The sequence below is a fragment of the Equus quagga genome, unplaced genomic scaffold, assembly GCF_021613505.1.
Source record: "Equus quagga isolate Etosha38 unplaced genomic scaffold, UCLA_HA_Equagga_1.0 73442_RagTag, whole genome shotgun sequence".
NCBI classification, from domain to species: domain Eukaryota; kingdom Metazoa; phylum Chordata; class Mammalia; order Perissodactyla; family Equidae; genus Equus; species Equus quagga.
The window spans coordinates 12344415-12368939 of NW_025802777.1; the positions used below are offsets into that span (position 1 = coordinate 12344415).

At 37.3% G+C, this 24525-nt stretch overlaps 1 long non-coding RNA gene and 1 pseudogene across 2 annotated transcripts in view; one reads left to right on the forward strand and one right to left on the reverse strand.

Moving 5' to 3' along the window:
- The first annotated feature begins 10172 nt into the window (after positions 1-10172).
- On the forward strand, positions 10173-10883 carry LOC124234264 (keratin-associated protein 13-2-like; annotated as a pseudogene).
- Positions 10884-15379: 4496 nt separating this feature from the next.
- The window catches only part of LOC124234269 (uncharacterized), a 90309-nt gene continuing 81163 nt past the window's right edge, over positions 15380-24525 (reverse strand). For both annotated transcript variants that reach the window (XR_006887263.1, XR_006887264.1), the window contains exon 3: positions 15380-16043. This is a non-coding gene — a long non-coding RNA (uncharacterized LOC124234269). The remainder of the gene's footprint in view (positions 16044-24525) is intronic.

The following is a 24525-nucleotide window of genomic DNA, read 5'->3' on the forward strand; positions in this document are numbered from 1 at the left end:
CAACTCTTTGGAGTTTAGCTGAGCCAAAAGAAGAGGGAGATATTCAGGAAAGATGCAAGGATTTGTAAAAAGTTAGAGAATAGAGATGGAAAATTGTGTTTTTCCTTTTGGAGATATAGAACATTTTTGATATCATTGAAGCCTCGGGTGGTGCATCAAGTTGCAGTAGACTTTAGGTATTGTTTTTTCTGGTTTGGGTTAATAATGCATAGATAATAGTCTAATTAAAATTTCTTTGCAATAGAATTGGATACCTGGGGCAAAAACCAGGTTCCTAATATGCTCCAACTCTAATTATTACAGTATTTATTATTTATTCTCCTAATATTTCTTCATTCCTTACCCTGTCTCCAATCTTTCACTCTCTATCTTCCCAACCATCTGTATCCATCTTCCTTGTAACTGAGGCAGTATGGTTAAGAGTGCAAACTTGATAAAGTTAAGATGGTTACCTAGTCTCTTATTCATTGTAGCTAATCTATAAGGGGATGGAAATTATTGTAGAACCACTGTGAGTTAAATAGGATAATTTATGTACGATGTCTCATGCTTTGCACAATGCCTGGTCCATATTAAATGCTTATTAAATAATGTCCACTATCATGATTTTATTAAGAGAGAAAATTAAGATTCTGCATGTGTTCCAAAATTAATCATTAGACTCTCTAACCTATTTGACCTGCATATTTAAGAACTAGGAATGCTTTTAGCTATGTTTCTAGTTTCAAAGAACTTTCTAGGGCTTTCACACTGCTTGAATGAGTTAACAATAGTTAATTCAGTGATGTCATGGTTAAGATATTAATAATTACAAGGATTGTGAGCGAAAATTCACATCCTACACCAAATGGCAAACATACTTTACAACTTTAAGTGAACAAATACATCTTAACAAATGTGGCTCTCTATAACAAAGATCCATAGTCTCATGTGTCAAAGTCAAGGGTTCATAAAACTATTACAACAAACATTTCAATATTATAGGAAGTCAATCTGTAAATTTTTTGGTAAATAAATATAAAGAACCTCATCATTATGATGAGGTATGGAGTAGAGTTTGTGACTATTTTTAAACATTTTTTCTTACACGTACAAACAAGACTAAAATCTTTCTCAGATGGTGATTTACCTTTTCAGAAACACTTATGTTGAGAGCTTCTTTTTTTTCCTCTTAAGTGCTGTTGAGGTTTCAAAGCTTGTAACTTTAAATATAACTTAATCTGGGATGATTTAAAGATACTGAGATTTTCGCAAGTTCCATATTATTAATACTGTTGAAGTGAAGAAGTAATAAATAAACGAAAGGTGTAGAGTGACAAATAGTTATATTTTTCTGATTAAATAATTGTTTTCGAACACTGTTTAATGCCTGATATTCTGATATTGCTTAATATCTTCATAACCATCTGTAAGGGTTACTTTAATGTTTCCACTTGGCTAGGCTTTGGTGTCCAGTTGTTTGTCAAACACCAAGCCAGATGTTTCTGTGATTATCATCTAAATCAGTAGATCTTGAGTAGGAAAGATTCCCTTCCCTAATGTGAGTGAGCCTCATGCAATCAGTTGAAGGCCTTAAGAGCAAAGACTGAGGTTTCTTGAAGAAGAAGGAATTCTCAAGGCTGCAACATAGAAACCCTGCCTGAGTTTCCAGCCTACTGTCCTATGGAATTCAAACTCAAGACTGCCACATCAAACTGGATTTCCAGCCTGTTGTCCTGTTTTTCAGATTTCGGACTTGCCAGCTCCCATGTCACATAAGCCAATTTTCAATAATAAATCTCTGTCTCTGACTATACACACATCCACATATATCACATATATCATTGGTTCTGTTTCTCTGGAGAACTCTAATACACTCTTCAAAGAAATAATTTCCTTAACGTTTGCTCTCAGAGGTACTCTCTCTAACCCAATTGTCCTTGTGCTTCTTGAATCTTGCTTGAAGTTCACTAGGGAGGGAATGTACTTTTTCCTTCACAACCAGCCAAAGAACAAAAAATAAACAACAAAAGGTAGTCATGGAAACTCATTATAGAGACTGAATTATCAGAACACGAATTTTACTTTGGAGTCACAGAATTTTGCAACTGTTAGGACCATCTACTCTTGCCTCTGACATATGTAATAGCCTAAAGTAAACTGCTGTAATTCAGTGTTGTTTCCATCATAATACACCAAAGCTCGTCTTCATCAGTGTAAGAAATCAGACATTGTAATACATTTGTTTCACACATTGGCGTTTCCTTGGTAGGCAGATATCTAATTTTATGAGATATTTCTGTGCTTTACTCAATTCCTAGTTAGGCTCTATTTTTGTTTTGTCTACAGTGTTGAATTCAAACAAACAAAAGAATAAGAAACATGGAAGTTCAACATGATACTGGACTCCCTTTCTTGTCACTTAAGATTTTTTTCTAGATTATGCACATCTTTGAAAATTTTTAAGATGAAGATTTGAGGACTATATTTGGAAACAGAAGAGGAGTTGGATATTTCCCAATCCTTTTAGAAGAGTCGGTAGTGTTTATCAACTGACAAGTGAACTGGAGATCGAGGACTTCCACTAGCCTCCACCAGATAAATGATCCATCCAGTACCCAGGGAATAATCTTCACTTCAGATGCAATCTGCTACCTTAGTAACACACTGCTCAGTGAGGCACTGAGAGCAAGGAGGGAGAAAAGGGCCATGCATGTCCACGCAAAATGATGGAGAGAAGAAAACTGGGGCCTCTGTTCAACTGGAGCATGTATTCCATTTTGAGGAAATTGAGTTTCATAGGATTCAAAAGATGTTTGATTTCTTTAAAATACTTTGAATAAAAAAAGCAATAAAATTTTGTTTGAATGAACACCTGAGAGAGGACAGATATATTAGTACTGTGGCAGAAATGATTGACATGAAAATAAGACAAAATAGAGTGAGATAATAAATATGAGATTGTTGGTTTCATCTCTCGTGGATTCAGTTTTTGCTTCAACCAATAGCATTGAACCTGCCTTGCTTTCTAGCCAAAGTGGTCATCAATGGCTTATGCTGTCCTTGTGGTTATGAGGCAGGTGGCCACAATTTCTGCCTTTTCTACAGCCCCAGCAAATTCATGTGACCACTGTTGCTGGACTCTGAGGTTACTTGCAGGGATGCCATAGAGGAAATGGGAAAATCCTTTGACAGATGCAAACTACCAGCTCAATCAAGAATATTAGACAGGCTGGATAGGCTTATACCTATAAACGAAATTGAATTGGCAGTTAAAAACCTTCCAGTAAAGAATATTCCAAGCTGAGGTGGCTTCACTGGAAAATTATTCAAAATATTTTTTAAAAAACTCAATTCTACATAAAATATTTCAGAAAAGAGAAGTATAAACACTTCCCAACTAATTTTATAAAGTCAACATCACCCTAAGAGAAAATCAGACACAGACAATATTATAAGAAAATTACAAACCAATATCCCTTATAAATATAGGCATAAGAAAAACCTTAGAAAAAAGTCAGTAAATCTAATCTAGTATTGTATTAAAAGTATAATACATCATGATCATGTTTTTCCCATGAATATAAAGTTGGTTTAATATTCAAAATCACCCAGTGCAATTTATCACATCAACAGGATTAAAAAAACAACTATGTAATCATCTCAATAAATACATAGAAAAGCATTTGAAAAAAATCACCATGCATGCACTCGTGGTAAAACCTCTTGGCAAACAAGGTTTAGAGCAGAAATTTCTCGGTCTGATAATTGGCATCTACAAGACCATGCAGGTAGCATCATAGTCAATAAAAAAAGACTGAACGCTTTTCCTCACTAAAATCAGGAACAAGGCAAGGATGTCTGCTGTGATCACTTCCATTCAGTGTTGTACTGGAGGTTCCACCCAGTACAATGAGATAAAAAGAAAATAACCACGCATATTTTAAAGGAAGACAGAATATTGTCTTTATCTGCAGATGGCACAATAGCCTATACAAAATACCTGAAGTAATTCACAAAAATCTACTAGGACTAATAAAAAAATTTAGAAAAATTTCAGGGTACAAAGTCATGTACCAAAAAAATATGTAACTCTATGTAAAAGTGATGAACAAATAGAAATTACGATTCTAAAATACCATTTAAAATAGCACCAAACCCCACAAAATATTCAGTTATGAATCTAATAAAACATATGCAGGATTTGTTTAGTAAAAACTACAATATATTGCTGAGAGCTACTAAAGAATGCTTAAATAAATGAAGAGATGCATCATTTTGTGGAACTGAAGACCCAATACTGTTAAGATGCCAATTCTCCTCAAACTGAATGTAGATTTAATATAACCCCAATCAATATCATATCAGGGATTTTTTTATAGAAATTTGCAAACTCATTCTAAAATGTATATGGAAATGCAAAGGAACTCAAATAGGCAAATAATTTTGAAACTAAAGAACAACTTTTGGGAATTCACAATCTGACTTCAAGTCTTACTATAAAGCTATAGTAATTAAGGCACTGTGGTGTTGGCCTCAAGATAGACATATCCATTAAGGGAATAGAAGAGTGATTCCAGAAATGGGTCTGTTCTGTGCACATATGATTAATTGACTTTTGACAAAAGATTCTTGGTGATTCAGTGGGAAAGGGTAGTCTTTTCAACAAATGGTACTGAGGCAACTGGGCATCTATATGCCAAAAACAAAAAGAAAAAACAAATCCTCGACCCATGCTTTGCAAAATACACCAGAAAAATTTTTTTTCGTGAGGAAGATTGTACCTGAGCAACAACTGTGCCAGTCTTCCTCTATTTTGCATATGGTATGCCGCCACAGCACGGCTTGATGGGCAGTGTGGATTGGCTGCTGAAGTGGAGTGCACAAACTTAACCACTATGCCACCAGGCTGGCCTCCAAATGTTTTTGATAAAGTGGACTGAACCAAAATTAAGAATATCTACTCTTTAAAATTTTTGATAAGAAAATGAAATGGCAAGCCCCAAGCTTGGGGATAATAGTTGAAAAACCCATATTTGATAGAGGACTTGAATCTAGGCTGTGTAAAGGGCTCTTACAAATCAAATGTAAAAAGAGAAGCAACTTAAAAATGATCCAAAGATTTGAACAGATACCACTGAAGGAGAGATATGGAAGGCAAATAACACAGGAAAAGATGTTCAATATTATTAATCATTAGGGAAATGAAAATTGAAATTACATGGGATACCACTACATGCCTACCAGAGTAGGCAAAATGATAATAATAATAAACGCACAGTGCTGTTGAGGATGTAGAACAACTGAAACTTTCATACACTGCTGTTGGGGATACAAAATGGTACAGCCACTGTGGAAAACAGTTGAGCAGCTGCTTATAATGCTAAACATGCAGTTACCATATGAACCAGTCATCCCACTCCCAAGTATTTATCTAAGAAAAAATGAAAACATATGTCTACAAAAAGATTTGCATGTAAATGTTTATAGCAGACTTGTCCATAATCATCGAAACTAGAAATCATTTAAATGTTTGTTACCTGGTGAATGATAACATCCATACAGTGAAATGCCACTTAACAATAAAAAGGAGTGGACTACTGAAATATACAACATAGATGAGTCTCGAAAGCAGTTTGCTCTGTGAAGGAAACTAGGCACAAAAAGCTATATAATGTAAAGTTCCATTTACAGTGCATTTCAGAAAAGAAAAGACTACAGGGACAGAAATTCAGATATGAGGTGGGAGGAGACTGACACAAGAGGGCACGAGGAAACTTTGGGTGGCAAAGGAAATGTTCTGTATTTCAATTGTGTTGGTAGTTACATGACTGTGTACATTTGTCAAAACTCATTGAACTGTACACCTGAAAGAGATGAATTTCATTATGTGTGAATTGTACCTTGATAAAGTTAACTTAAAAAAAATAGTCAACCAACTGGAGAAGTGTATTTGAAACATATGGGAGACAAAGGCCTAAGATAAAGAATACACAAAGAAGCCCTAAAAATAAAATTAAAAGGAGAAATGACTCTATAGAATCATAGCGAAAAGATAATTATAAAAGAATAAACTCGAATGGGTCCAGGTTCTACAACCGGTAGTCAGGATTCAAATCCAGCCAGTCTGAATCCAAAAGCCATGATTCGAATTACTACACTAAAATTGAAATTGCACATCCCTAGCAGTTTTACCTCTAAATGTATACCTGAGAGAAACTCTAGATATGGACAGATGCTCAAGAATGTTCCTTGTCACACAGTTTGTGATAGTGAGAAATCAGAAATAGGGCCGGCCCCATGGCAGAGTGGTTAAGTTTGCACACTCTACTTCTGCAGCCCATGGTTTTGCCAGTTCAGATCTTGGGCATGAACATGGCACCACTCATCAGGCCATGCTGAGGTGGCATCCCACATAGCACAACCAGAATATACAACTATGTATTGGGGGTTTGGGGGAGAAAAGAAAAGAAGATTGGCAATAGTTGTTAGCTCAGGTGTCAATCTTTAAAAAAAATAAGAAAAGAAATCAGAAATAGTAAGGAAACAGATAAATGAAATGTGGTATTTTTGTTTGGTAGAATTCTATAAAGTTGTAATAGAGAAGAAACTTTATATGATAATAAAGTGGTTATTTCCACAAACTCTGACAATGGTGTTAGTATTTGGGTTCAACTCCCATCTCTGCTACTTACTACATGAATGACCTTGGGCAATGAACTCAACCTGTCATTGTCACAGCTTCATCATCCATGAAATAAGAAGAATAACAGAGTAGGACAATTAGGAAGATTAAATGAGCTACTATTTGTAATAAAGTGCTAGAAAATTACCCGGCACTTAAAAGTGCTACTAAAGTAATGATTAAAAAAATGCACAAATGTATAAATATCAACATAGATTTATTTTTTAAATAATTTTTAATGTCAAAAACAAATTACAAATATATGTGCAATCAGATTGCATTCTTATAACTTAAAACAATAACAACAAAACAATAAACTGTATAAATCTATAAATATGCATCAAGAAAGTTCCCTGGAACGCCATTCAAAACTGAATGCGTTACTATTATGTCTTCAGAAAGATAGGAAGGAGAATGAGACTGAGGTTGGCCCACAAAAGGATTATATCTGTAACGTTTTATTTCTTTAACTGAGAGTGAGAGAGAGAAGAAGGAGAGAGAGAGAGATGAAGCAAATATGATGAAATGTTAATAATTGTGAATTTAGGCATTCCACAAAAACACCCTAGAGTTTGCTTTATTACTCTATATAGTTTTCTTTATTTTTTCCATTTTTGAAATGAATTGGGTAAATGCAAGTGTAAGAAGATCAGAGAGGTCTGTAAGCAGAGTCCTTTAGAAATCAGCTACACCAGCCTTTTCATTTAAAATAAAAATTATGGATGATGCGGTTCTGTAAGCATAACATGGGTGAGTTTGAAGCAAGGAAAAGCTGCAGGGATACCAAAGGAATGTCAGTGCCCAGATGAATTTCTAACAATGGACAGGTGACCTCTGGGGAACAGCAGCCCAGGCTGACTTGCACCAGTGCCTGGGAGAGAGGCCAGAGCAGACGGGTAGAGTGGTTTCCCTTAAGTCCTTTACCCACAAATGAGTCTTTCAGCCCACGATTAGCAACAATGTTTAACAGACAGATCACCCCCTGGGTAAGAGAATTTGGAAAGTAAAATCTTACCAAAGAACAGTCGTTATAAAGAAGCATCTTTGGGGACGGGGCAGTAGAAGACCCTGGTAGGTCTAGAGAAGATAGTTTTGAGGATGTAAAGAAAAGTGAACAGGAAGGAAAAAATATCTAGCCTGGAGCATATGGACTTCTACTGTTTTGATTACTCCCTAAAATATTTGCCTAATATGAAAGGTATTTAAATATCTCCACAAACATTGCAAAAAGAGACTGTCACCTTGAAGACTGAGCTGCAAGAATAAGGTGACCTGGAAAAACAACCACTACTCAAGGAATTCAGATCATAAACTAGTTGTGTTTAGTGGGTCCTCAAATGCAGTAGTGTGGGTATTCCTCAATTTCTAAAATAAAAAAAAAAAGTTATCCCAAATCACATTTTTCCTCTGACATATCCAGAGAGTGATTTTTTTTTTCCTTATAACACGTTGACTGTGTATATAGAGCACACAGAATATTTTATTAGTTCCAGGATCCACTTCTGGACTATTACAGCGACTCTAGTTTTGTTGTGCTTTTTCTTCCCTTCAGAGGGAAACATTTATTAGCATTGATGAGTTATTCATTAGCATTTGTACAAAGTGCACAAATGCACTCTAATGAAAAGTGTTCACCTCATTAGGAATGGACTGGGGGAGTGTTAATTGGAATTGACTTGTTCCCAAGTTATTTTAATATTAATTTCCAGACATAGGGAGCTGGCCAGGAAAAGCCAGAACTTGTAGATGTGAGAAAGTCTTTTTTTTTTAACAGAATCAACTTCTAATAGGAAGAGAGAAGTACCACCCATTCTAAAGGAGTTAAAGACTGGCATCATAAGAAGTCCCATGTGTTGGGGATGGCACATACTTCTTCAGTAAATTTAATAGGTGTCTATTCATAAAGCATAGCTTACTTTACTTCAGTGAAACAGAGCGATGGTTTAAGTATTGCACAAGGGCACTTCATGTTATGCATACCACACTTTGGATTCTGCATGGGAGAGATAATCATAAAACAAAGTAGCTAAGTGCTCTGAAGCAGTGTGCTTTGAAATAAAGCAAGTTAATTTTCAGGTAGTTAAGGAGCTCTGTCTTCAATGACCATTGTGAATGCCATTTCCCTTAGTTTTGCCAAATAAAACGTCATATTCCAAAGAAGACAAATGGGTACAACCAGATAGGAAGAACTTCTTTGTCTTCTTTTTTTCATTAATCTAAGTATAGATTATCCAGGTTCTTTTCTCTTTTTTGGGCTGTGAAAGGAAAACAGACTTTAAATATATAAAGATCAGTGATGTATGGAATTCTCCTCTTGAACACTGTTCAATGCAAATATTCCTAGGAGAAGTAAATAAGCCTTTATTAGGCTTTTTTATCTTAGTATAAATAAGCTTAATAGATTCTTTTAGGAGACAAATTAAAACTGAATTTTCTTTCTTGTATTTGAGTGTCTGAATCTTGACTGCATAAGGAGACCATGGTCCAACTTCAGTTTTGCTTCTATCCTACTGAGAAATTAGGAGAAATTTATTGAACCTCTCTGAAACATAATTTTTCTATGTATTGATTGACCAGAGGATTTTAAAGACCCATATAGCTCTAATACTTCAAGTTAGTTGCTTTAAAAAATGTTCACTATTACCAAAGTATTATTTTAGGTATAAGTTAATAATTGAAGTTAAGAATCTGTCCTTCCATTAAAAAACAAAACAAAACAAAAAATTATGAGCTTATTTAGGGCATAAACAGAGAATAATGCCTACTGAAAGAAAGGCTCATCAGAAAACATGTAGAGAAATTCATTCTAGCAAAGACTTCTCATTAAAGTCCCACTCAAAGGGTTGTAGTTATTGTTTCCTAAATGAATAGCCTCCTGGGAAGCTTTTTAGGCTTCTATTCCCTTTAAAGAAGCCATTGGCATGAATACCAAAGACGATGTCTGTACTCCTTAATTCTGATCATGAGATCAAGACATGAGAAAGTCACACACATCACAGAAAAGGCAGGCTGAGTGCTTTGCCAATGAATCCACAATTTAATTAAGCTAAATTCATGGATATCAGGAATTGCGTGGATTATTTCAAAAAGAAAAAGAGTAAAAGTTTCAACTGATGGATTGTTAAGACTATTGAACACAGGTATTTGGAGAAATCCATTCTAATATGCTTGTGGAAAAAAGGACAAACTATAGTAACCTCTGATGTTGCTAATAATTTAAAGGAAAGGCAGAAAAAGTTTATGTAATTCCATTAGTAGGACAAGGGCACATTGTACACATGAATAATAAGGTGGAGGATATTTGTAAATGTGATGACGTATAACTTTGAAGGTCAAACAAAAAAGAATTCCTGGGGAAAGAAACTGAGAAACTTCTCTTAAGTGTATCAGAGTGATTAAAGTAAAATTAAGTGAAGTTGTGATAAGGTGAACTTAAGCAATAACCTAGAGAGGCATTCTTGTATAAAATGGTGAGCAAGAAGAGGGAGCATCTGGACAATGACACATCCAGGTCTAAGAGTGCATATAACTTGGAGTCGAAACCATGACATTGTTACTCAGAGAATCTTCTCACTGTAACTCAGCTGAACTCACCTCTCCTGTCACCATGTCCTACAGCTGCTGCTCTGGAAACTTCTCCTGCTTCCTTAGGAGCTACCTGCAGAACCCAGGCATCTCTTGTGGCTTGTCCTACCCCAGCAACCTGGTCTACAGCACTGACGTCCGCTCTCCCAGCACCTGCTAGCCGGGCTCCTCTCTCTACAGTGGCTATGGGGAGACCTGATGGGAGCCTGCCAGACACCAGATGTCCTGTGTGGTGTCCAGCTGCTGCCAGAGATCCTGCTACCGCCCAAGGACCTCCAGTCTCTGCAGTCCCTGCCGGTCAACTTATGCTGCATCTCTGAGCTTTGGATCCAGCAGAGGCTGTTTTTTGGGCTATGGATTGAGAATTTCCTCCTCACTGGGCTGTGGATCCAATGTCTTCAGACCTCTGGGTTATGGAGTCTGTGGCTTCCCTTCCCTGGCCTATGGATCTAGATTCTCCAGCCCAGCCTACTTGCCTTCTAGAAGCTGCCAGCTTTCTTGTTATAGGCCAAGCTATAGATCAGCCTTCTGTAGATCAACTTGTTGAGTTTTCAGACCTTTTAAGCACAATGTTTTAGCCTCTGCTTAGAGCTACTATCATAGGGATTTTCAATAATCTTAGTTAAGCCCTCTCACCACCAACTTTTCTCTGGTATCAAGCACTGGCTTATGGACTACTTCTTTCAGATAGTGAAATTATTAAATCACCAAAATATAGAGTCCAATGTCTGTAATTTTGAAACAACTGATTCAGAATTTCATAAATTCTTACAAAATGTATGGAAGTTCAGTTTTGCTTGACCTAATAAACTTATGCACTCTTGCATCTGATATGTTCTCATTGTTCTTTATTGGTTCTCTGAGTTCGATTTGTGATTTATCTTTGGGGCTACAGCCTTTTGGAGTACTTTCCTTAGGAAAGGGGTTTGGATTTCCCAAGGAAATCCATTTCCCTAGGCAATGGCTTCTGGCCTGGTGTGTAGGGAAACCACTGGGCACTTCCACTGCCTAAGAACTAACAAATGTACATGTCTTCCACCATAAAAGCTGGTAGGAGGCTTAACAGTATTATTGAGAATATGCCCACAATGGAGTCAATATTCTCATTGTGTTTTCAATGGGAACATCTTATGCTGACAATCATGTTTGATTTTGAGTTTACGTTTTCAAAACAATATTGAATTAGAGTTTGTCCAGAAGATGTCAGCTAGGTGAAAAATACTAATTAAATCTATTATATAAGATATTTGAATAAATCCAATATATAGGCAAGAAAATATTAAGTGTTAGAAGTTGGAGGGCATTATGGTGTTCTTCAAATACACGGGAAAATGGGTTATTCAGTGTGTGTGTTTGTGCATGTGTGTGAGAGAGAGACAGATAGACGAGTTTTAAAGTTTAAAATTGTGAGGAATGGAAAGAGTTATAGGAAGAAATATGTTGCCTTGTTAATAAAGAAATATATATTTGTGAATTATAAATTTATAGGATTATTATGACAAGGGTAATTTTTTTAAGTTATTAAGTCCCTTGACAAGTAGAAGATGAATCATCCATTTTTTAATGACTTCTGCATTGAATTGGAGATAAGGTTAGATTATTTTCAGTGTTCTGAATCTCGTGCTTTTATATTATTCAGTACTGAGACAAGACACATTTTGTGTTTATTTTTAACTTGAGCAAGTTATTTGTCTCAGAGACTAAAGGTAGTGTCAGAATTCAGTTAAAATTTTCCATAACATATTTAGTAATAACTCTCCATGAATCAGAGGATAACTATCAAAGATTATCATTTACTCCAATCATGTGCTACGAGTGTTTATTGATTTGTCTTCCTGGATCCCTTTTCCTCAAGTTTTTCTAAATGAATCTGAGAAAAGAGGGCCTCTTTTCTCTTATACTCAAGACAAGAAAGAGGTAAGCATGCAAGTGTGAGAACCAGGTCCTCTGTGTCCAGAAACCTGCCCAAGAGATAGAAAGCAGAGGAACAGGGAAGAGAGGCATAGAAGTTCCTGGCGACACAGGAGCCTCTGGTTCCCATCATATCTTAAGCCAGCTTTACTAGTCCTTCAGGCGCTTTGCTTATATGAGCCAATAAAGTCTTCTTTTGGTTTAAAATAATTAAAATAAAATATCTGTCACTCATGTCCAACAAGTTATAATTAATAAAAATGCATTATCTACATGCAGAGTTACTCGTTGACTTTGGTGTAAATAGGCATTTAAAATTTTTTAGTAAGACAAAAAGAGCCTATGAGTCTGAATTATTGCTATTAGCATTGAGAGTGGACTGCTAATTCTTCTTAAAATAATGTGGAATGAGTAAAATGTAAACTAAAGAAACCATTGGGAAAACGAATTCAAAGGGATCATGGTAGCATGGCCAGTGAGAAAGTCTGGAGAATGCATTCAGCAAATCTAATAGAACTAGAAGCTTCTGACCTCAAGCAAGGAAGGCACCAGGTCCTACAAGGAGTGATGAGTAGAGACAACTGTTTAAAACAGAGAACAATCCCAAGATGGAAGGAAGGAGTATTCAGTGACAAAGAATCTAGTTCTAGAACGACTAGGAGAATTTCCCCCTTTCTAATGGAATCTTTGAGATGAGAGGCTAAAAATTGGAACAAAGAAGCAAAGGGTAGAACAGGAAACGAATACGTTAGAATACATTCAATATTTAAACTTTTACTAGTATTATGTCAAGATTTTGATTTCAGGGATCAGACAAGAGGAATACCCTTTGCATCCTTCATTCTCTGCATAGTAATCTTTTCTTACTATCTCATCACTGCTAATTTCCAACTGTTCTTTCATTTTTCTTCTCACCTCTCTTTGCTTTTCTTTATTCTCCCTTTGTCTCTGTCTCTGTCTCTCTCTGTGACTTTTCACCTCTGATGTATACTCTGTTCTTCTTTACATCCACACTCTAGCGTCCTGTTGAGTTTGGGCACCAGGTAACAGCAGGTTGATGACCAAGTTGGATGACGGTGACAGAGACTGTCAGAGAAGGCTGGGTTCTATAATTGAGCAAGAAAAAGCTGAGAGTGACATGGGGCACTTGCCTCTCAAGCTCTGTCAGTCTGCTCAGTCATAACTAAGTATCAACTTTCTGAATTCAGCTCACTAAATATGTCTTGAGCTTTAACTTTGCATTAGAGTTCTTTGGTGAAAAATACTGGCAGCTTAGAAAAGACCAAGACCTTTGCCGTTAAAGAGTTAGTCCACATCTAATGAGAGCCTCAAATTTTCTCCCATTATCTCAGTGTGAATGGTGGGTGTGAAGGGAGCTTCAGGAAGAGGTAACCACAGAAACAATGGCACAATTGGTTGGAAGAATATAGTGTGGAGTTTGGAGAGGGAAACTACAAGTTCTTTTTTTATTAAACTACAATATCTGGGCAGCGAGAGGTAAGAGATTACATAATAATTAAATAAAATTATAATTAAAAGTGAGATTGTCCAACTCTACAGATCCAGAAATAGAGACAGAAGCTTGAGATGCTTGAGAAAGCCTGAGCTCTGTGTCAGGAGTGACAAGATGCCAATGTTAAAAAATAACCTTCCCACTTAATATGCGGGAATGGTTCTTTGGGCTTGTTTTATTCTTGGGTAGAAAAATTAAGGTGTTTATTTATGTGACTGGGGACTCATTCAGTTGCAATTAACAATTTAATAAAATGCTGGGATACACAGGGCAGAGTTCAGGAATGCAGACTATAATTTGAGAGGTACTGCACTCTAAATTAAGGCAATGTGAGTTGTCATTCAAGTTCAAAATACTTTGTTCAGCTATTCAACAGGAAGTCACATGTCTTACCGTGTCTTACATACTGCTGCTCTGGGAATTCCCCTTACTGTCCCCTTAGGAACCTTCTGATTTCCTAGTGTCCTGCTATGTCTGTTCTCATCCCATCAATTTGGTTTACTCTAATGTCTTATTCTTCAGAGGACACTCACTGTCAGGGTTGTGTAAGTGATTGTCTCCTTAAATGTTGGACGCTAGGCTCCAACTCACCTCACTCTGGCCCTGGTCCTGTATTGTATATACCCCTACTCTCCAATTACCCCCTATGTTGACTGAGGCATGCCACCCAAGAATGGCTGCCTTCTCTAGCCCCCACCAAACTGCTGACATGTTGCCACTCCTGGGTTGTAGACCCTGTTTCTGCCACCCAACCTACTTTCTTCTGTAAATTGTATGTCTCACCAAGCAGTCTGCATATATGGATTACTCATCAAACTGCTACATGATCAAATTTTTAGTGCCAAGAGTATACAAGCTTCTAGTGATGTTGAACCTTCTCTACACGATACACTATTGTCAAATATGGGTATTCCATTATTGGATGGTGGTCTTTCCCTGGATCAATTGTACTTGTTTTAAGATACCCCTTATAATAGGATGAACAACCATCTACTTAGAGAAACGTAGCCTTTTTCCATTAACTCTTCCATTTGATCAATTCACTAAAAACTTCTTTAATCTGAGTAATGTTTCAGTTCAAGGATTACCTTTGTAATGAAGTAGATTCTTATAAGCAAGTAGAAAAAAAACAGAGAAAAATGAGAGTTGTAGTGATTTAACTTACTGGCACCAAAATTGTGTACTCTATTATTTTTCATTAATGCATGTATTCTGGTGTATCTTTTGGATGTTCTGAGTTTCAAAGAAATATTTCTTGTGCTATCTCCGCAACTATCTGTGAGTCGATAATTATCTCAAAAAATGATTAATGAAAATTAACCATATGTTAAGAACATGAGTAGACTATTGATTGATAAGATGTGAGATAAGGTTTAAAATGGGCATTTCTGGAAGATTCATATAGGCACAGTAGAGTCTCTCAAAGTGAAGACATATAGTTATCACTGATGTATGGGATCTCTTAACCTGCTAAGGGTTGATATGGAATTCCTGGTCTTAAGAGATATAAACAGATTAGATACAAAGTTTATATTTACCCAAGGAATATTGGACTAACCAAATTAGTCAGATTTGCTTTCTCCCCCCTTTCACAGTTTTTAAATATGCTTAAGCATATTGCGAATTTCCAAAAGGAGAGAAGAAGATTACAGTTACCCGCCCCCCTTTCTCTGCAGTGGAGTTCACAGAGGCAGAGCATGATTTTTTCCAAATTCTTTAGGCCAGATAATATTGAAATTTTTATTCGAAATCAATTTTAGTTGAAATCTATACTCCACATAATAAGTTATTGCCCTTATTTCAGGGAATTTCTGCAAAGGGATAATACCTAAATTTGTCTTGGGTATACTCCCTGTCTGGCACTTTAACAGCAAAATAACCCCAGTCATGTAACTGAAGGAGAAGCTGTTACCACACTCATAATCATAAAAAAAGTGAGTAGTGGCTGATTCGGTGTTTTTAACAGCTTACTCTTTCTGCTGGGCAAAGGACCACAGAGGTTAATATCTTGACTATAAAATTGATTCAGGGGACTTCACTTTCTGTGTCCTCTGGATATTGCAAGGTGAAGAGGTATCATTGATTGCTCATCTTCTCCAGCTTATAAACCAAACTGGAAAAAAGCTTTAGCTTCAATAATTTTGGGGTGATTTTTCATGGTCTATTATTGTACCAGGAAAAGCAGAAAAAAACAGTCAAACCACATTTAGTCCATCGTCCGGAGCTGCAGACTTCATTCTGAGAGAATGACGTGGAAATGTTCTCTTAGTCGATGGTCAACATGTGTAGAGGGAGGCCTTGGACCGGCAGCCTACATTTACTGGAGTCATGAGACGAAATTCTAATCAGCAAATTCTTCATTTTCAAATTCTAGACAGAAAAAGCGTTATGGTTGTGAATTCTAAAATGACTTGCCTTTTACTTTCCTGCCTCGTATCTTTTGTCCTGTGGTTTAATACTTTGCCTGAAATATTCCCCTCCTTCCCTCCATTTTAATGCTATATTCTGAGGGATTTTAAATGCTAAAGAACTTACTAATGAAACTTCACTTCATCTACATCACACCTTTGGTCCTCAGCATTTTTTGAATTTTATATTGTAGCTTGACAAACACAAAAGGTAGGGTTGGGTAACGAAATATCTGGAGACAAACAGACTTAGTCTCACTTTCTGGCTTTGTAAAGTTTGTATTAAAATAATTTTTAACACTTCACTACATTTTTTATCTGAAAATTGAAAATAGTCAATTCATAAGGCTATTATGATAAATGCATATGAGCATTATGTAATATAGAGTGGAGCTTTTAGCATTTGAATTTATTGAAGGTACTATGCGTCAGACATCTTTGTCCTTCTGATCACAGTCCTTTGATGTACGATGTAATTATCATACCTTCGGCAATTACTGTTCACCTGTTAATCTCCTTTTAGAGAGTAGGAGGAGCATAGAATAACCTTTGGTCTGCGTTACTGAGATTCCAAACTTATGCAAAGGGCATCACTATTTGAAGCATAAGCAAAACAACCGGTGCTCTTTCAAACATAGAGAAAAATAAATTTTGTTTTCCAAAGTTTACTTAAATCTAATTTAATATATTTTCTTGCCTAAATTTTCACTGATTCTATATCATGTCAGAGTAAAACAGGCAAAAAAATGTGCAAACTTTCCTCAAAGGAGTCCTTGCTTGCTGAGCCACTGCTTTGGATAAACCCCTATAAATCACTGCAGCATATGATGAGAGCCACTGAAAAGTTAGAAAAACATGATATGAAAGCAAAGTGCCACCTAGCACCCATTAGCCCATCAGATCCTACTCTTGGGGGTAGCAGTATCAATCATTGCTTTATCATGACTCTCTTGGGAATGTCAAACAAAATTGCTTATTCATGGTCTTGAAACTCAAAATGAATGAGCACTGAAAGGTATTATCTTTGTCTGTTGAATGTTGAAGTCTTGCCAATATGAGTAGAGAATGAAGGCACATCACCTTCAAGCTGCTGAAACTCTGTTGAACTGATATTGTCCAAAGAGCTTCTGCTTGTTCACAGGCACATGATTCCTCAATGGCTGGGCCTCTTTGATAAGTCATTACTTGATTGTTGGCAGTAACTCCTTCTTCCCATAAGGCAACTAGAGCTAGGATAGCTCCTCTCTAGTAGGTACAGAGTGGGAAAGGATCAAGCCCATTAAGAAGACAGAGGAGTCAGGGCTGTCCTGTTAACCGACTGACATCCCAACCTGTGCCTGGGCTCCCACGCTGTCCTTCAGGTAACAGTATCACTTGGCCATCAGAATGTCACACTCTGGGTCCCCACTTTGGTTTCTCCACCTAGAGGATCTTCTGAGTTTTTGCCCTTCAGGATCATTCCTTAGAGTACTTAAGAATTTTTTTTTTTTACCTGTGCATATTGATGCGGGGTTGGTAAGCCGAGGAGTCGAAAGAAAGGTTTCTTAGACTCTTAAGATCTGGCAGAAGTGCTCTTTTATTTAGAGAATAGTATAGAATAGCATGGGGACAGGACCCATGGGCAGTCAGAGCTTCTGCTGCTGCCATGGGGACACGACCCATGGGCAGTCAGAGCTGCTGTGTGGGGACAGGACCCACGGGCAGTCAGAGATGCTGCTGGCATGGGGAGCTGCTGCTGCTGCCGCTGCCGCTGCCGCTGCCAGCATGGGGACAGGACCCTTGGGCAGTCAGAGCTGCTGCGTGGGGACAAGGACCCATGGGCAGGAGGAGCCGCTGCTGCTGCTGCTTCTGCTGCTGCCCCAAGTTGAGGGTTAGAGCTAAATTTAAGGCATAGGTATGTGAGTTATCTCTTTACAAGACAAAGGATATGTAAAAAAGTTAAAATGGTATCAATGCCTGTAGGGTCCGGCCATTTGGCGGTCCCACAACTTTTAGATAAGAATCAAACCTGATTGAGTAAATGGCAGAAGTCACTGCTCAAATATCATCTTCAGCTAAAGACAAAGGAGGATTTTGGGGTGGGGGGTCAGTTACATGAGGTTGCCAGACAGTAAACAACTTAAGTTCTTGCCTTCCCCATTAAGAGTTTCCAGAGATAAGGCCATCCCCCCTTCCTCCTGGCACAGAGAGGGAGGCATGGAGAATTCCTTCACAAATGCAGCTGTCTCTGATCAAAGGGCAAGCAAATTCCACTCCTCGGAGCCTGCTTCTCATCTGCAGTTTTAAAATTAACCAGCCTAAAATCCTCATCACATATGACACCTGAAGAAACACTATGTATATTTGAATCTCAAGCTTGAACACTTCTTGGCTATTTGTCTTGTACATATTGTAGGACCTCTCAAAAATTCAATCTCCTTTAATGTAAAAGAGAGATAATGATAGTATTTTTATCACAAGGTTACAATGAGGAGCACATGATAAGATATGTGAGGCAACTAGAAGAGTTTCTTGAATATAGAAAGCATTCTATAAATATTTTAACTATTATTACACCACAAACATATGCAACTATGTTCAAAAAATAAATGCATATGGGTCCCTTAACCTAACTCTTTGGTTGGATGAGCCATAAACATCATGTTCTTTCATATAACCTAAAATTAAATATTTATCCTCTCAATTCCTAAACATTTTGAATATCCAGTAAACTATACAATAGTATATTCCATTCCCCCCTTAAACATCATAAATATGCAAATGAACATGTTTTAATCAACTTCCTTTATAATTTTTTTATCTTGAGTGTAAGCTAAGTCAGCATTTCCTTAATGCTTTTTCTACTCATGTTCCTTTTTTTTTTTTCCTGCTTTATTTCCCAAACCCCCTTGATACATAGTTGTATATCTTAGTTGCAGGTCCTTCTCGTTGTGGGTATTCATGTTCTTTTGAATGTTTCTTTTTTTTTTTAAATGTGTATTTTTTTTTTAAAGATTTTATTTTTTTCCTTTTTCTCCCCAAAGCCCCCCAGTACATAGTTGTATATTCTTCGTTGTGGGTCCTTCTAGTTGTGGCATGTGGGACGCTGCCTCAGCGTGGTTTGATGAGCAGTGCCATGTCCGCGCCCAGGATTCGAACCAACTAAACACTGGGCCGCCTGCAGTGGAGCACGTGAACTTAACCACTTGGCCACGGGGCCAGCCCCTTGAATGTTTCTTTTATACTTTGATTCTTCTGGACGGTCTTCTCTCACTGCCTTTAACTCTTGGCCTCCGTGCTGTCCATCTGCTCTGCGAGCCACTACACTGCTATATCTATGTTAGCTGAGGACTTTTAGATGTAAAACCCACCCTCACATAATATGGAAATGTGACTATCTGTAACACTGCTCTGCCACTTTTTATTTGTTCAGCAATTTTCAATATGCTTGAAGAAAATAATTTAGTATTTGCTTTACTGCTTATAAACAGCCCCTAAGGGGCCATTAAAAATTTACACACTATAAATTTGATAGCAGATGACTTTTTAAAAAGTATTTGGGCTGAAATTTCCATCTTCTTAGCTAATATAATTTAAGTCCACTTACATGAAGCATATATTCATTCAACTGGTAAAGAGAGCCAAGAGAAATTATTTTTCTTGAAAACTCATTTGATTCTATGGAGTATCATGATCATGCAATGATATCTTTGTCTTTTATGCACCATTTATATCACACATATTAGTTGTTACCGAACGTAAGTATGTGCTTTATAATATGGCAAAGCACATTAGGAATGACTGAGAAAAGAATTGCAATAAAATATAATACTGTTAGTATGGAGGAAAGAAAAGAGTTATAGCTCAGCATCCTAGAGATGACCCTCTGAGTCACAAATTAAGCCGGCAATGATGACCAACTGTTCTGAGTATTCAACAATTATCTGACGTCTAAGGCAAAACTGAAAACTGGCTTTTAGCTATAAAATAAAAGTAAGCATACTTATGATGGTGTTAATCTATTTGATTGGAATCAGACAACACACAAAGGAGGTGTTCTTATGCAAATTGTAGTGTAGAAGGATACTGAAGTTGGCTGTCAAGAACATCACACTCACCCGGTGAGCACATAAGCACTCTAGGCCGTCAGGGAACATTCAGACACACTCTGATGTTGATAACAGATGAATTAGATATAGTAACATGTTACTCCTGCTGGGCTGGAAATGTCTCTTCCTGTTCTCTTATAGAAGTTCTAGTCTATCCACTCTTATCCTGTGGCTCCTCTTACCTCAGCTGCTACTTTGACTACCCACTGACCTCTGTTATCCCAGTCACCACCAAGACAGGTCTCTCTGCTGTGACTCTCAAAACAGCTGCTGTAAGCCCACCAGCAGCCAGAAACCATTCTTTTCCAGAGATGATAAAGTCAATGTCTTCCAATCTTTCAATTGTAGATCTTGTGACTCCCCGAACCTGAATTATCATCCTAACTTCTACCTTGGAAATGACTTCTCTACTAGGGACGTTGTGTCAGCTTAATACAGATCAGCCTATAGTGTTGGCTTGTATAAATCCAGTTTAATGCCTCTTCATACTCCTACCCAAAGGCTGCTTTCTATTATACTCACTTACTAGAACCCTCTGCTTCAGGAACTGACTGACAACCAACTACTTCATTTCTCTCAGAGATACATGTATGTCATCATTATACAGTGAAAGAATGGTCAAAGTTGGGAAACTATCTGTAATGCAAGCCCTGAGAGTTTTTTGGTTTTTTTTTTTTTTTTTGGTAACACCAGTGCCTGACTTAAGCTTTGATTGCTGAGTCATCCATTTCAAAGAGGCATCCAATTCAAAGACAGCTATCTCAAATAAACACATTGTCAGCCACAGGACTAGATAAAAAGCCAGGGCACCTCCCCTCCTGAGGCTTCTTTGTTTTAGAGGTCTTGGTTGATTTCAATAACTAACCATTTGGGCCATTTGTTTTTTCTCTTCCCTGGCTTCAAATTCCAACTCTTGTGTTTCAAATTCACCAATAGTGAGCCTGTGAAACCCTAGGCCCCCACCCTCAACTCTAACAAAAGCAGAACCCCAGGGGGCTCTCTCTCTGTGTCTCTGTCTCCCTCTCCCCACAACTTCACTGTGGGGCTTCAGATGTGCTGTGTAATTTCCAGGTCTTGTAGAATAAACCTTTACTTTTTCAAAGTTTCCTGATGGTTATTGCTGAAGGGCGTCTTGCAATCATAAGAACTGCCAGGGCTGGTCCAACCACAACACTGGTTATTGATAGACTGAGACGGGTCAAAACATTATCTTAGAGTTTTATGTCAGATACTGAGAAGTACATATAAGAAAAATTATGAGGTTATTCCATATGTTTTATTCTCCTAAAATGTGGCAGATATGTTTTTATTTAATAAACTAACCTTGTGTAGAGTTTGAACACATTAACGTTTTTTCTTGATCTTTTTAGAGTTATTGGCTTACTGGGGTTGCTTTTTTTTAATATGACAAATTCCTATTTTTAAGCTTTGATTGTTGATTTTGTAAGAAGCAATATGTAAAATGAGATTAAGCACACAGCGTTTGTATAAGCAGGAAGATCCTATAGCCTAAAATGACTTCTAATCAGAGAATGACTATTTTCTGTGTAAAACATAAACAGAATTCAAAGTAATTCACAAGCTGTAAATCCAAAGGGCCTAAGATTTTATTCATCTTTGTATAGTAACTAAGGAGTCTTAAGGAAGAGTGAAAGTGATTGGATTTTATTGCCTATAACACAATTTAAAGTCACTTATCTTCTCTTGACATATTTCTGTTCTTTTTTGGGGCGGGGGGGGGGGGGTCAGGGTTGCGAGGAAGATTAGCCCTGAGATAACATCTGTTTCCAATCTTCCTCTTTTTGATTGGGGAAAATTTGCCCTGGGCTAGCATCCATGCCAACCTTCCTCTATTTTGTATATGGGACACCGCAACAGCATGGCTTAATGTGTGTAGGTCTGTAACGTGGGCTCTGAACCTACAAGTCCCAGGCTGCCAAAGCACAGCACACAAATTTAACTACTATGCCCTGGGGCCAGCCCCTCTATTCATTTTTCATAGACAGATGAAGGTGTACCTCCTTTGGATGGGCCATTTCTTTGTCCCCTCCTCCTCCTCTCCACCCACAACAGTGCCTTGCGCATCAATGCATGCTTGTTGAATTGCCTTGAAATTGCCTTTTAAATTCCATGTTAATATATTCAAAAAATTAAACAAGATGATTCAGTTTAGCAAGCATTTATTTAGCACCTACTATGTACCAGACACTGTTGAAATTGTGATCTTTTTCAAAGTAAAGAAACAAAAATGAGACAAAACAAAATAAATATGTACATATGTATAGTCTCTGGTAGTGAGATGCTTAAAATCCAGGGCAACATCTATCTAACTTGACCTCCCTCCAACACTGTATAATTTTGTCTGCTTTCCCATATTTTTAACACATTTTTAACTTGATTTTTTTACACTCATAATTTTCTCTTTACTTCACTGGCTATTCCTTCCCAGGCTTTTGTGGGCTCCTCTTTGCCAATTCCTGAAATGCAAGATTTTCTCACAGTGCCACCCTAGAGAAGGCTCCCTTCTCATCTCATCCTACACATGTTCCTGGGCTTTAATAGTCATTTTTATGAGAGGCAACCAAACACTGTTGTTAAGAATATAGGCTATTGAATCATACTGCCAGGGTCTAACCCCTGGACCCACCCTTACTCCTGTGTGACTTTTCAATCCATTCTTCACATTGCAGTCAAAGTCATTTCTGTAGGAGGAAAATTTGATCAGTTATATCCATATTTATAACTTATCAATGCCTTTTAATTTCTGCAGATTCACAGTCCCTTATCTAAGCCAATGGAGACAGATAAATTTTGGAATTCAGAGTTTTTCAGATTTTAGAAAGATAATAGAACGGATAAACTGCATATTATATAATATCCCAGGTAGTATCTGGGACAACACCCCATAATCAAATATATTTATTTATTTATGAGGCAAAACATAAGATATCCACACTAATAAAAAGAAGAAAACAAAACTATGCATAGTTTCCATTAATTTGAGCCATGTGATTCCATGTAAAGAGGATAGATCATGTTGTCTTTCACCACCAAATTATTTCTAAAAAAAGTTTGATTTTCAGAGACTTTTAGACCTTTGAAGAATGTCCAAACCCCTCCCATGACTTGCAGAGCTCCTTGCAATCTGGCTCCTGTCTGTCTCCAGCCCCATCTTTCATCTCTTCTCTTCTGACATTCTTTGCTGATGCTGAGCTTCTTGAAACAAAGCCCCTTTGCCTGACTAGCTCCTCCTCTGCCGTTGCCCTTAAGCTGAGCTGAAGCTATCTGATATCTTTTGAAGATAAAATTAGGACATAAAGACACCAGGTGTGAGATAATTGGGGGTCAGATCATAGGATGACATGCGTAAAATACTTAGGAAATTGAATTCGAGTTTGTAAAGGCTGACATAGACTTTTAGAAAAACCATTCAGAGAAATGCACAGGGAAAAGAGTTGAGATAGGTGAGAGAAGGCCATGGGGGACATACTGAAGACCGCCTGCAGTAAAAAAAGGCAAAACAGCTGAGTTACAGCAAGATAGGAAAATGAAGGATTCTAATATATTTTTGAGATAAAAAATAGCAAGACATGCTGACCTGAGATTGGAGATGGGAAGTAAGGAAGAGCGAGGTCATAGATGTCTCCCAGGGATCCCATTTTCAGAACTGCATAGATGTTATAGGTATACTATAATGAAAATAGGATGCAAAGAAACAGAAGCAGGTCTGGGCCAGGAGACTGTTCATGAGGGCAGTTGAGTCTCTGCTAGGTTCACTGTTTTTATGAAACGTTTAAGGGAATATGCATATCAAGGAAATGTTCAAAGTCCTCAAGACAAGATAAGAAAGAAGATATTTAGGTGATGATAAAACCATCAGTTTCCTAGTTTATCCATTAAGTAAGTATTTATGGAGCAACCACTATATAACTTTGACTATTCTGGAGCTGAAGATTCAGTGTTGAACAAGAAAGAGCATACTTCCCGCCTTCCCTGCCCATTAGAGCTAACAGTCAGAGAAGTGCCACTCAAAGAGTGGGTCACAGAACAGGTTAAATCAGGGAGGATACCAAACCTATGACTTTTTTAAGCTGATGTTTTAAATCACGTAAGACTTCTAATGAAGGAAGCAATTCATTGATTTACTTGTTGATATATGTTATTTCTCTCGTGGCAGATGGTAACAAACTGTCACAGACTTGCTTCAGTTGCACTATTCTAGGCTACAGGACAGTCTGCAAAATAAATACATTACAAAAATGATAGAATTAAGTACAATGTTGATAGAAATCATCAAAGGCCAGCCTAATTTATCCCGGGATATGTTGGTTAGAAAGTGAGGACAGGCCTAATTAT